Genomic DNA, 14,767 nt, shown 5'->3' on the forward strand with positions numbered 1-14,767 from the left:
TCACGTTGGTTTTTATTGAACTCACTTGGAATGACTTTAGATGCTAAATAATTAACTAAATCCGCATACCATGGCATACTAACCTCAATGGACATCAATTGCTCGTCCGGGAATGTCTCTGGGATCGGCACAACCTCCTCTTCATGCACCAAATGGCTCAGGTGATCAGCCACAACGTTCTCACTTCCTTTCTTGTCTCGGATTTCGATATCGAACTCTTGGAGGAGAAGCATCCATCGAATAAGCCTTGGTTTAGCCTCCTTCTTCGTGAGCAAGTACTTCAACGCTGCATGATCAGTGTAGATTATTACTTTAGTGCCAAGTAAATAAGAACGAAACTTATCTAAAGCAAAAACAACGGCAAAAAGTTCTTTTTCCGTTGTGGAATAGTTCAATTGAGCATCGTTCAAGGTCCGAGAGGCATAATATATGATGTGTGGCTGTTTGTCCTTCCTTTGTCCCAAAACAGCGCCTAGAGCATAGTCGGATGCATCGCACATAAGCTCGAAGGGAATGCTCCAATCTGGTGGCCGAATGATGGGGGCCGAAGTTAGCATCTCTTTGAGGTGTTTGAACGCCTTTTCACATTCCTCGTTGAAGTCGAAGGTCACATCCTTTTGGAGAAGTCGGCATAGGGGTGTGGAAATCTTTGAAAAGTCCTTGATGAATCGCCTATAAAATCCTGCGTGGCCAAGAAAAGAACGAACCTCTCTAACCGAAGTTGGAGAAGGTAAGTAGCGTACAAGATCTATTTTCGATTTATTAACTTCGATTCCCCTTTCAGAAACGATATGCCCTAAAACGATGCCTTGTTTTACCATAAAGTGACACTTTTCCCAATTTAAAACAAGGTTCGTTTCCACGCATCGTTTTAAGATTAATGTGAGATTTTCCAAGCAACCATCAAACGAATCGCCAAAGACACTAAAATCATCCATGAATACCTCAATAATCTTCTCAATAAAATCGGAAAAGATACTTACCATGCATCTTTGGAACGTGGCCGGTGCATTGCATAATCCGAATGGCATGCGCCGGTAAGCAAAAGTACCAAATGGGCACGTGAAGGTGGTCTTTTCTTGGTCGTCCGGAGCTATGACAATTTGATTGTATCCCGAATAACCGTCAAGAAAACAATAAAAAGAATGACCGGCTAACCTTTCTAACATTTGATCGATGAATGGTAGTGGAAAATGATCCTTCCTTGTGGTGTTGTTGAGCTTCCTATAGTCAATGCACACTCTCTAACCTGTTTGAATACGGGTTGGCACAAGCTCATCCTCGGCATTCTTCACCACAGTAACTCCGGACTTCTTCAGGACAACTTGAACCGGTGAGACCCAACGGCTATCCGAAATTGGATAAATCACTCCACAATCGAGAAGCTTTATAATCTCATTTTTCACGACTTCCATCATCGGAGGGTTGAGCCGGCGTTGAGCCTCTCGAGTTGGTTTAGCCCCCTCCTCTAGAAATATGCGATGCATGCATGTTGTAGGGCTAATTCCCTTAATATCGGCCAATGTCCATCCAATGGCTGTTTTGTGCTCTTTCAACACCCGAATCAACTTTTCTTCCTCTAATGCCATGAGTGATGAAGAGACAATGATGGGCAACGTCTCTTTATCTCCCAAGAATACATACTTTAAATGGTCCGGCAACGGTTTAAGCTCAATAACGGGGGCCTGAATCACAGAAGGTAACAACGTATTAGTGGAAACAGGAATTGGAATTGGGTTAGAAGGCTTACCACGATGTTGGGGCAATGATTCCAAGGCAGCCACAAGCTCGGCATGCTCCTCCTTAGGTACGGCCAGATTGGGCTTCATGCCAAGTCCTTGTGCAATCGTCGTTTCAAGGGGATCGTCTTCCAACATATCAAGATAATCCTGCGCCAATTCATCCAATATATCAATAGAAAAACAAGAATGATCATCTTTAGGAAATTTCATAGCTTCAGAAATGTTAAAGTTAATAATCTCCCCATCAAATTCCATTGTCAACGTCCCTTTGAACACATCGATCTTGGTGCATGCTGTTTTCATGAAAGGCCTCCCAAGTAGAATCGGTAATGGGGTGACATTTGGTGAGTCCTCCATCTCTAAGACATAGAAATCCGCTGGAAATATCAAGTTATCCACCTGCACCAACACAGCTTCCAAAACTCCTTTCGGATATGCATTAGAACGATCGGCTAATTGAATTATAACACCATCTTTTTTAAGTTCTCCTAAGTTCATGGATGCATATATTGAGTATGGCATGACGTTAATTGAAGCTCCTAGATCTAACATAGCATGTTCAAATTTAGTATTGCCTATAACACATGGAATTGTAAAACTACCTGGATCTTTGCATTTAGAAGGTAGTTTTCTTTGCAAAACAGCGGAAACATTCTCACTTACATGGACCACCTCTTTGTTCGAAATTCTCCTTCTTGTTATGCATAATTCCTTCAAAAACTTGGCGTACCTTGGTACTTGCTTGATGGCGTCAAGAAGAGGTATATTGACTTGCACTTTCCGAAACGTCTCCAAAATGTCTTTCTCGTTCTCCTCCTTCTTGGATTGCTTCAACCTGCCAGGAAAAGGCACGTTTAGTGGAATAGAACTAGGGGAAGTCGGGATTGAACTTACCTTGGCCGAATTATATGGATTGGAAGTGCAAGATGGCTGCGGCAAAGGTGGTTCCCTCCTTGCCGTGGGTTTTGCTTGTGTGTTCTCTTCAAACTGCAACTTTTCTTCCTCTTCATGACTTGTTTTGGATGCTTGGGGTTCAGTTCCAACTTGTTTGCCACTCCTCAATGTAATTGCTTTGGCGGTTTCGAATCCCCCTTTTGGATTTGCAACGGTTGAACTGGGGAGTCTTCCTTGGTCTCAAAACTGTCCCATAAACTCGGCAATTTGCCCCACTTGCTTCTCCAACTCGTCCACCTTCTTGTCCCTAGTCTGCATGCCCTGCGCCATAGAAGTTAGTAAATTAAAAATTTGATCATTATCAATAGAAGAACCTGATTTTTGGGCGGGTTGTGCTTGGGTTTGATTTGGTGCAAACGGCTTTTGATAGAAACCCGGGGGTTGTTGCCTAAACGTGCTTTGTTGTTGGCCTTGTTGGGGTTCTCGCCATTTGAAATTTGGATGATCACGCCAACCGGGATTGTAGGTGTTAGAAAAGGGATCATTCCTTTGTTGGTATTGCTGCCCAAAGCCCACGGCATTGAGGGTCTCCCACCCTCCATTCTCAATCAATTGTGGGCACTTGTCCGTAGGGTGTCCTTGCATGGAACACACGCCACACGCACTTACATTTTGAACTTTTGGCCCTTCCACAACCTGAGAAAGCAAAGTAGTAAGGTTAGCCATTTGATTTTGAAGTTCGGTTATGACACTTACCTCATTCACTTGGTGTTGCCGTGGGGTGCCTCTTTGTCCAACACCTTCGTATTGTTGAGCGTTCAACGCTCGATTGGCAATCAAAGTCTTTGCTGCCGTGGGGGTCTTGTCCACCAAAGCTCCTCCCGCCGAAGCATCTAGCATTTGTCGTTCGATTGGTAGAAGTCCCTCGTAGAAGTATTGTAGCAGAAGCTCCTCCTTCATTTGATGCTGTGGACAAGAAGCAACAAGAGATTTAAACCGTTCATAATATGTAGGAAAAGACTCACCTTCTTCTTCTTGAATTCCACTTATCCTTTTTCGTAGGAGGATGACTCGAGAAGTTGGGAAAAACTTCTCCAAGAAAGCTTGTTTCATGCTCTCCCAAGATGTGACCGTTCCGGGAGCTAATTCATACAACCAATCTTTCGCCTTTTCCATGAGAGAAAAGGGAAAAGCCTTCATCTTCAATATACTCCCGTCGACATTGATTGGAGTCATGCTTGAACACACCACCTCGAATTCTTTTAAGTGCTTGTTAGGATCCTCCATGGACAACCCATGGTACTTCGGAATATGGTGGAGCAAACTTGACTTTAACTCGAATTCCTCGGTCTTTCCTTGGGCAGCCGCAGGATATTGAATACATAGAGGTACGGCATTGTCCAATCCCGAGGCCGAGAGCTCCTTGATTGTACGATTGTCTTGTGCCATGACTGTCTCAACTTCACCCACTTGTGCCGTGGGTTCCTCTTGCTCAATCTCAACTTCGGCTTCCGGATTTGAACTTGATTCACTAGACTCTGGATTCTTCCTTTTTCGTCTCAACTCTCATTCAAAATCGTCGTCAAAGTCCAAGATGTGTTCACGAACCGGATTAGAGCTCCGAGTCATAAACTAGTACCTAAAAATAAGAAACAAAAACAAAGTAAGAATCTGGACACAAATAAAACAAATTGAAATAAAACAAACCAAGGGATTAGCAACTTTGCTAATCCCCGGCAACGGCGCCAAAATTTGATGTGAAAATTATGTTGACACACAAATTAACCCTCTTTTTATCAATTGTAGCAAAGTATGTAAGTAGGGATCGTTCTAAACCGGGGATTAGGAGGGATTGCAAAATCACTTGAAAACTGATTCAAATACGTAAAAACAAGTTTAAAACACTAAACTAGACTCAAAGAATGCAAAACTAAACTTTAAAACACCAAAACAAACCAAAAGACTCAAAACAGCCCAAAAACACTCAAAACTGCCTTAAAACCACAATCTGGGCAGTTTTGAACAATAGACACAAACTTGGACGAAAATTTGGTTTTAACTTGACCTAAGACACTTAAAAACACAAACTAAAGTGATTTCTAACTACTATGACTCAACTAAGTAAAGGGGATTTGATTTTGGACGAATTTAACTTTGAAAACAGAAACTTTGAAAATAAACTTTGACAAAAACGTTTTGATGAAAACTAAGATGGTGAAAGGCTAGTTAGAATGTTCCTTCTCCACACATGAAACATATGCATACGACTCGATTTCCAATTACTCTTTCAATAAACCTTGAATGACAATGCCCCAAATTAACTAGATTGACCAATTAATTCTCAGATTTCCCTAGATTCATTGAATTGAATGGGATACGCATTACAACCAAATTATTCTTATCAAGGACCCTAACTATGGAATACGCATGATAGAGACACATATCAAAGATCATTAAGTTCAATGGAAATCATAAGCTTTGACGAGGCATTCATAACTATGGGATATGCATGTTACTCTTGCCTAGGATTTACTTAACACAATCGTGACTAGCGACTTTTACTACTTATGAATATAAGTTAATAACGATTAGGTGAAATTCCCTTATACTCTAGCATCAAATTCATGCATGCAAACTAAGTGTCGACCCTCAATCAACATACATAAACATGTTATCAATCAAATAGATAAGTAAACCACATTCACGATTCATGAAATCATAATTGGAAGAAATCAAGGCATATAAAACATATGATCATGGCTTTGAATTCCCCTCTAACTATAAAGAAATTAGTTCCTCATGTTCGCAAACAAACAAAGATAAATACATTTAAACATTGAAACAAAGATAGAAAACACCTAGAAACGCTCCGACAATCCAACGTCTTGAATGGCATGCACGGCTCCAAGTTGTCTTCCTTCTTCTCCTTGCAAACTCACGGCACAATGAGGGATGATTGGTGAATGGTGTAGTGAAAATCTGGTAGAGGGTGGTGAGTGAAAGGGTGCGGCAATGGGTTGTATATATAGGCTGAAAATCCCATCTCCTAGGTAGCAAAGGACAAGGTTTTAAAGGCCTAAATTGCATAGGATAATAACATCCAATCCTATAAGGAAAACAAGTCAAAAACCCAAAGGGATTGGGAGATAAGGTGCAGCACAAAGAGTGTGAAATGATAAGGCTTCTAGAAACCAAAATCCTAAAGGAAATAGGGTAGAAAATTCGGCACAAAGTGTGGTTTCTAGAAGGATAATGCAAGGCAGATTTTTAGGCTTCTAGAAAGGTTCTTAGGTGTCATCTTGGTAGGATAAGATAAGATAGGATAAGGTTTGATTGGATAAGATAAGCTAAGATAAGGTTATGGATGAGGTTTTGGATAATACTCCTTATCTTGAGCTGATTCTTTGGCTTTAATTCTTCTTCTTCATGTAGGAAACCTTGCTTGAGTAGGAAACTTCATATATCTAGGAATCCATCTTCAATTAGGACTCCTTTAGTGATTAGGAATCCCAATTCATTTAGGAATCCTTCATTCAAGTCATTTCCTTCTTCAACTAGGAAACTTTGTATCTTCAATTCTTCAACTTTGAAACGCCTTCCTAGCTTCACCAATTCCTCAAATTCGTCCATCCCTTGTGCTTCATGTGCATGAACTCCATTTTAGCCCAATTTTGCTCCAAAATGCTCCAAATTGCACCCTTTTGCTCACTTTGTCTCTAAAACCTGAAAACACATGAAAATAGCTTAAAAGACTAACTTAACTAAGAAAACACAACATAAATGCATAAGAACTAACTAACTAAGGCGCATAAATATGCTCCTATCAATAGTATATTAAAAAGGCATTCTTCACATTACATTAATATGATATTTCAAACATTCATAATGTTTAATACAAAAAGTATTAGCTCTATACATTTAGAGACTAATATAAACACCTTTATACATTTAGGCACTAATAGTGGTCTTCCATCATATGAAGCCACATAATAAGTTCTTAACAAAATAAGAAAGTTTAAAGACAATCTTTAATGCCTAACTAACTTCCTAAGTAGTAAGCAAAAAACATAGTGGCCGAACCCTTCACCACATTTTCCTTGCTTGTTCATCTTCTACTTGGCTTCTCCACCTATATACAATTATACAAGTGATTAGCTCTTTATATCAAATATAAATATTTAGAAGATCTAACATTTAGAATTGAAGATAAGAACATAAACCATACCTTGTGGCTTGTCCTTAAGACTTGCAAGGTATAACCTGCAATTCCTCCTCCAATGCCCCTCCTTTCCACAATGGTGGCAAGTCCCTTTGGGCTCCTTTGCCTTCTTTTTCCTCACTCCTCCTTTCGGCTTAGGAGTGGGTGGCTTCTTCTTCTTCCCTTTGCCTTTGCCTTGCGGCTTGACCTTGGAAGAGGATGCCTTGTTGTAGACTACTGCAAAAGTCCCTACAACGTTCTCTTTCTTCATAGTCTTCTCAGCAGTTACTAACATATTTAGTAACTCAGAGAGAGTACTATCCATCTTATTCATATTGTACTTCATTACGAACTGCGCAAATGAATCAGAAAGAGAAGCCAATATGAAGTCCTGGGCCAATTCCCCGTCAAATGGAGTACCAAGGTTCTTCAATTGTTCAATGAATCCTATCATCTTCAGTACATGTTGATGCACTGGAGCCCCCTTGACCATCTTGGTCTTCACAAGTTCACAAACAGTGCTAAAGCGACGGTTGCGCGTCCCTTCACCATATAACTCCGTAAGATGGAGTATTATGGAAGATGGACTGTCCATGCCCTCGTGCTGTCTCTGTAACTCCTCATTCATGGAAGCCAACAGATAGCACTTGGCTTGTGTGTCATCCTCAACGTGCTTGTCAAACTTAACACGTTCATCCTCAGTAGCCCCAGGGCCGAGAGGTATGTGAGGTGGAGCCTTGTCTAGTACGTAAACAATCTTCTCCAATGTTAGGAGAATCTTGACATTACGATACCACGATGGGAAATTGTGCCCCTCTAGGCAATGTTTATCGAGTATTTTCGCGAGTGTGCTTCCAACCATATCTAAATACATAAACAATAAAATAATTAGTTTGATTGTTGATTAAGTCAAACGATTCGGGTCTTTAAACCGAATGACACCACCCACCATTTTTGGCAAATTCCATATCCCTCAAGATGGAATCTGGGAGTTTTCAAAGAAAGCTCCTAGCGGGTTATGGGAGGCTCACTATTACCAAGCCCACCTCACGATGTACGATGTTGGCTAGCAAAAATAATAATGAGAGGGTACAATTACCCATTCACAACAACCTCTTGTGATTACCCATCTTTTTGGCCTCTAGAGAGTAATGCCTCACGATGATACGATATTGGCATTATTTCTCTTAGTTAAGTTCTTTCCCAACATGCCGGTTTAGATAGGGGTTCAAGCATGACCTCACGATGATACGATGTTGGCCACACTTGTTGCCTACCTTAACCTCATCAAATGTTTTAAATAAACTCCTTCTGAGTATAAGCATGCACTTTGCACTCCCCCATGATAGGGTGAAGGCGATGTACAAGTCATAAACGATTGGAGCCTACCACGGTGGAAGGCCACGAAAAAGTGTTCAAAGCACTCTTACGCTTTCAACTTAATATTGTATGTTGGTTGAGGGATTTTAAGGTCTCATCGATTTTATTTATTTAATCATATTCAAATAAATAATGTCCTATTACAACTACTAGTCCAAAGTTAATGAAATTAGTAGCATATGATATCCCCACTATTCATTTTCATAAAACAAATCAATATCAAAACATTTTTCAAAATATTGGAGATATATATAACTACTAATTGTTTTCATTATAGTTTAGTAGCGTATGATACTCCCACTATTTGTTTTTAAGAAAAACAAATCAATATCAAAAACTAATTTTTCAAATATTGGAAGTAACTACTACTACTAAGGTTTTTGCATTCCTTTGAAATTGGACTTTATAGTTATCTTAGGCTCTTGGATGACCATGGACTTATTAGGTTATTGCAACAACGAGCCAACATTGTTGAATATAAACTCGGGGAGGTTGTGTCAATTTAATTACGTGCTTTTCAATCCAATTAAAACATTTTCATTGAGCCATTAGAAATGAAAGACAATCATTCATTGCTAATTAGGGCATTGGACCCATTTAATCTTTAATCTCATGTCAAAACCCTCTTTTAGTTATGTCTCCTTACCAATAGTTAAAGAAACTCTAGTCTAGCACTAGAGGGAATCAACTAACTAAAAGAGATTAAGAAATAATAAGAATTACAAACCGATTTGTACAAATTCCTACAAATTACACATACTAAGAGGGAGAGATAGATTAATGTCAAATGTGACAAGGTCCAATAAAAACAGTAATTAAAACACATTCCCAAGGTTCAAACAATTTGATTTTAGCGCCTTATCTTATAGCTCAATTATCGTTTAAGGCATAAGTCCATAGTCACCCTTTTCTAACTACTTAATCACATTAAATAATCATAATGGAATGCAACATGAACATTTAGATTTAGTGCATATGGGCATAATAGAATTATGAGTTTAAAGAACTAACAAAATTAAAATCAAATATTTTAACTTTCTAGTTAGTAGGGGCCTAAATGCAAATAAGAAAAAATTAGGGGTCAAACCGTAAATACTCAAAAGTATAAAATATCTTTTTCCAAATTACAAAAGACCCCCCAAGTGGATAAATCCACTAGGGTGGCCGGCCACATTAAGGGGAGATGGGAAGTCTCACCCATCTTGCTTTAATTCAATGCAAGGTAGAAAAATCCAAATTTGCATGTCACTTGGTTTTGGCTTAAATGGCTTTAATGAAAAAGGTGATGGAAATCTCCTAGACAAGTCTAGGGTTTTAAAAGTTTTAATATGGTTATGGATGGTAAGAACATCATCCAAAACCATAAAACTATGCATGAAAACCGAATAAAACCATTTTCACCCAAAACCAAACTATGAACACCAAGAACAAAACCATGAACACTTTTTCAAGATTTGTGTATTCTTGGTGATTTTTCAAACCCAAAAACTAAAGTGACAAAGTTTCTACTTTCTAGCTTTAAAATGATGTGTGAGTGTCTTACAATAAAACACAAACACATGCTCAAAAAACCCCAAAACCGTGCCAACCACAAAGAACAAAACCCCAAATTTTGTTCATGACTTATTCTTCATTCATGCATCTAAAACACCTTTTTACATGCATATCTTTTTCAACTCTTGATTTATATTTTTCAACAATTGAAAAACAAAAGATAAACATACTTTAAATGAAGAAATAATATGTCAAATTAGTTCAAAACTCAATTTTCATTCATGCATACAAAACATCTTTTGCATACATATCTTTCTCAACTATTGACTAACATTTTTCAACTATTGAAAAACAAAAGATAAACATATTTTGAATGAAGCAATAATTATGTCATACATAATATTAATACCCATATGCATAAAATCTAAAAGGACACATTATACATAAACCTGGCTCTGATACCACTTGAAGGGAAAATTATGAGATTAACACATGGGATTTCTAAATGACTAGCATGCATATACAATTCAAAATTTATATACATGAGCAACGGAAGCAATTTATCAAATAATATCAAAGCTATAGTCATGCAAATCCCCTTCAAGGTTCATAGGTTTATATATAATGCATCAAAACATTTTATTAAAGAACAAAGTGAAAATTTAGTCTTATAACTCTTGATCTAGACTTGAGACCAAGGATAGACCACCTCCAAGCCCTTTGTTCCTTGAAGTCCTTGAGCCTAGCCTCCCCCCTTGCCTCCTCCACTTTGTTAGTAAGAGTGCTCCAAGGTTCTCCTTAAGTCTCCAAAGGAGAAGACCTCTAAATATCCACACCCACTAGTGTAGTGAGATGGATGGAGGAATAACCAAAAAGGTGAAAGATTGTTAGCTAAAACACCCTCTAGGTGGCCGGCCTTTGTGGTTTTAGAGAGCTATTTTCTTTTGCCTCTTTGTTGTTCAAAAACACACAAAAAACCCTTCGGATTAAAACTCTATAAAGTTCCTTATATAGACAAAAAGAAACCTAGTCAACAACTTGACTAAATATCTCTCCCTTTCCACTTGCAAGGGCCGGCCCGTTTGTGTTGGTTTGGGCTTTGGGCTTTTATATATTTCTAGTCATCCAATACTTGAATAAAAGCCCAATGGGTTTAGGCCCAATGGGCCCAATTAAACCCGAACGTTTCTTTAAGCCCAAAACGATCCTTTATCGCTTTTATGATTTCTTTAGACTTTCTAAATTAATCACAACACTTAATTAATCCAATTAATTATTTCCATCATCCATTAATTACTCACTACAAGAGTGTATCGGTGTACAATCATTTTAGGTTCTAATTAGCAAGGCAGTGAGGTGATTGGCTTCAATCCAATTGATTATATTTAATTCAATCACTTAGTGAATTAAAACTTCATTTTAATTCACCTTTCTTCTTTGATGACTACATTTAATCATCTAGAAGAACTCACAAGCTATGAGTGACATCTAACCATATGTCATAGCTACCCAAGCTAATGTAAAAGTTGTTCGGAGAACCTATTCAGTTGGAATTACAATGTAATTCGATCCTTCTTTAAAACAATACTCTCAATCACATTACTAGGGTATGGATATATTATGTCAAACCCCTAATGTGATTATTCCTTCTTATATGATTCATTTGAGTTGTATAGGAACGCTTTCCTTTATTACGCTCGATACTTTGGCCGAAGATTCCCGAATCATATCTTAGAGTATTCTTCCTCTCTAATCGAGGATCAGAGATTCTTTGTTGCGCATTCACTTGCCTTTATGACTAAGTGGCTTAACCCCAATTATGCCGTGGACATCCGCGAATGGGGTGACTTTGACATAATCAAAGATTAAGTACTTAGCCACAAGACAACGACGATGCCTCAGGTCAAAGGACTACTTACATTATTCCAACCATTAGAGTTACTTGCTTGACATGTGAGTAGACCTCCATGCAAGTACTCTCGTTCGATTGTGTTCAGTGAACTCATTCTCTTAATAAGCACCTACATACTTGTCTTAGTGTCACTACACAAATGGGATGAGACTTTCCATTCTTCCATTTGAAGCAGACACAGTATGTACCGGTCTAAGCATTGTCAGTGTCCCTCAGACAATCCAATGACCAGGAACCTTTTTGGACATAATGGTTATGTGAAGAAGGTCTCTGCAGTCTAACATCATTAGATTACTTCTTCAATCGATCCATTGTCCATGGAGTCATTAATAAGGACATATATCGTTTATTGAGATAGTCCTAATTAGTATCTTTGCCATTTGATGTATAAGAGTCATCCATACATCGATTCATTTGTCCTGAAAGGTTTCTTCCAAAGATTGACTTTCAGGGCATATTTCCAACACCAACCCAATCAGCATTTGTGTACCCTTTTACCTCAAAGTGCCCATGCTTCCTGAAAAACAATCATTTTCCAGGTGCACCTTTCAAGTAACTCAATATTCGCATTATTGTTGTCATGTGATCCTTACTAGGAGAATGCATAAATTGACTTACCACACTAACAACATATGCAATGTCTGGCCTCGTGAGAGATAAGTAAATCAACCTTCCTACTAGTCTCTGGTACCTTTCCCTATTTGTTGGAACCTGGTCTGGGTAAACTGCTAGATGATGATTCTAGACTATAGGCGTTTCTGCTGGTTTACATGTCAACATCCTTGTCTCAGACAAAAGATCCAGAACATACTTTCGCTAAGACAAGTAAATACCATCACGAGAACGAGTAACTTCAATTCCTAAGAAATACTTTAAGCCTCCTAAATCTTTCATCTCAAACTCCAAAGAGAGATACACCTGTAGTCTCTTCATCTCCTTTGTATCATCACCTGTGACTACCATATCATCCACATATATTATCAACAAGGTGACCTTACCTTCCCTGCGTTTGATAAACACAGTATGGTCCGCATTTCCTTGTCAGTAGCCATATTTCTTCATTGCTTCAGTGAATCCTCCAAACCAAGCCCTCGACGATTGTTTGAGTCCATAAAGAGCTTTTCGCAGTCTACACACTTTGCCTGCTCTATTCTGCACTTCATACCCTGGTAGAAGCTCCATGTATACTTCTTCTTCCAAGTCTCCATGTAAAAAAGCATTCTTTACTTCAAATTGCTTCAACGGCCAATCAAAGTTAGCAGCTAAAGACAAAAGAACTCGAATAGTGTTCATTTTTGCTATCGGAGCAAATGTTTCCTGATAATCTACTTCAAAAGTCTGTGTGTACCCTTAGCAACCAACCTTGCCTTGTATCTGTTAATAGTTCCATCTGCCTTGTGTTTGATGGTGAACACTCATTTGCATCCCACTGGTTTTTTCCCTTGTGGTAGAGACTCCACGCTCCAAGTTCTATTTTCCTGTAAGGCCTCTATTTCGACCTCCATTGCTTATGTCCATCAAGGATCCCCCAAAGCTTCTTCCACTTTTGTTGGAATTTTGATTCCATCCATTTTATTCACCAAGGCTTGGTACTTAGGAGACAGTCGATGAGTAGAGACATACTTTGCAATAGCATATCTAACTTTTCCATCCGGAGAATATCTGTCAGATGGTTTCCCCCGATTTTGTCTAGGAGGCAACATATACGTACTTTCAATGTTAGTCAAATTATGAGCTTCATAAGATTGGGATAAACATACCTCATGGATCACAATCAGGGGAGGGTTATTTCTTGAAGTGATTGGGCTACTAGAAGTTTGAATTAATGGCTGCGAGCCTCTGTTTTGTGAGCTGGCCTGGGTGAAGCCCTCAGATCCATTAGACTGCACGCTGGGCTGGGTGAAGCTTTCAGACCCATTAGACGGCATAAGCCCACTTGCTGATTCCCTATAATCTGAACTAGGCAAGCCCAGAATTGGCTTACCCAAATTACTAAGCTCAAGGTTACTTAAACCCACATGATTAGGCTGCTGTTGGCCCTGCTTGCCGATGTTGTCTCAATGGCAGAAATCATGCTGGCAGGTGTCACGCAGCTGGTAGGTTGAAAAATCAATCCAACTGTAATCTTCCTGTGTGCTCATCTCCCTCTGAAGATTATAGTGGATGTGGTCGGTAATAAAAAACATCTCATGTTCGGAAAATGTAACATCCATGGTGACGTACATATGCTTGGTCTGTGGATGATAACACCGATACCCTTTTTGCTGACATTAAATACCAAAAAAATACAACGAACTGCACATGGATCCAACTTACTGCGTTGATTTTTGTGGAGGTACACATAAGCCACACACCTAAAAATACGTGGTGAAAGTTGAAAGGAAGAGGGTAATGTCACGTGGTCAGCAAAAACTGCCATAAGAGTGTAAAAATTATGTACTCTGGAGGGCATTCGATTCATTAGGTAAATGAAGTATCTGACGGCATCCACCCAATAAGAGTGAGGGGCGTGAGCACCAATGAGGAGTGCTTGAGTGGTTTCCAAAATATGTCTATTTTTGCATTCCGTGACACATTTTGTTTTGGGGTTTGTGGGCAAGTAGTCTCATGAAGAATGCCATGCTCCCAGAAAAATTGAGACAGTTCGGTATTGAGATATTTGCCACCATTATCTGACCTGAGAACCTTGAGGGGAAGAGAGTATTGAGTTTGAACCATACAATAAAACTGTTGAAAAACGTTCCCAACATCACTTTTATGTTTCATAGTATAAAGCCATGTCATTCTGGTGCAATCATCCACAAAAATAACAAATCAACGAATTCTGTGATTAGTAGCTACCAGAGAGGGCCTTCAGACATCAGAATGGACTAACTTAAATGGCACTGTTCTTTTATTGAAACTCAAATGATAAGAAATATGATGACTTTTTGCAAGGATGCAATCATTACACTGAAAATTAAAGTCTGAAACACCATGAAATAAAGACGGAAGTAATCTTTTCAAATAACCAAAAGACACATGCCCTAATCGATGATGCCATAACCAAATTGCCTTATTCTTATTCGGGTGGCTATTGCGTACTTGATTTACTCTGCTTGTCGCCACATCATCCACATAATATAACCCTCTTCTCTTAGTACCACG

This window comes from Malus sylvestris, chromosome 12, assembly GCF_916048215.2.
Source record: "Malus sylvestris chromosome 12, drMalSylv7.2, whole genome shotgun sequence".
In the NCBI taxonomy this organism is placed as follows: domain Eukaryota; kingdom Viridiplantae; phylum Streptophyta; class Magnoliopsida; order Rosales; family Rosaceae; genus Malus; species Malus sylvestris.